Genomic DNA, 371 nt, shown 5'->3' with positions numbered 1-371 from the left:
AGGACGCCACCGTTCCATGTAGCTGACGAGAGAACCAGGCCTCAGAGTAGGGCGTAGCACCCCCGCCCCACGCAGGTGTCCAGAGGGGTTGAGACACACCCACATCCCCCCCCAGTCCGACCCCTCAGCTCTGCCTCTGATCCCAGGAGGGCAGAAAGGGGTGTCTGTCCCCTGCGCCCGCCCTGGGGAACGGAGGTTGTGGAGGCCCAGCCAGCTGTCATCTGCCGCTTCATTTCCGTGTCACCCACCTGCTTCCCGCCACAAAGCACTAGGAGCTTGAGGTCCTGCAGGGCAGTCCTTCCCCAGCTGGGACGGGGGACTGGGGCGGGCAGACACTGAGCCAGGGGCGTCGGGCGCAGCTGGGCTGCAGC

The 371-nt window shown here is 66.8% G+C and overlaps 1 protein-coding gene across 1 annotated transcript in view; it reads left to right on the top strand.

Moving 5' to 3' along the window:
* PTPRS (protein tyrosine phosphatase, receptor type S) overlaps positions 1-371 on the top strand; it is a 59,843-nt gene that overhangs the window by 50,163 nt on the left and 9,309 nt on the right. The gene's annotated exons all lie outside the window — the stretch shown is intronic.

This window comes from Pteropus alecto, unplaced genomic scaffold, assembly GCF_000325575.1.
Source record: "Pteropus alecto unplaced genomic scaffold, ASM32557v1 scaffold30, whole genome shotgun sequence".
NCBI classification, from domain to species: domain Eukaryota; kingdom Metazoa; phylum Chordata; class Mammalia; order Chiroptera; family Pteropodidae; genus Pteropus; species Pteropus alecto.
The sequence above is the reverse complement of the archived record's forward strand: the minus strand, read 5'-3'. Positions and strand labels throughout refer to the sequence as shown.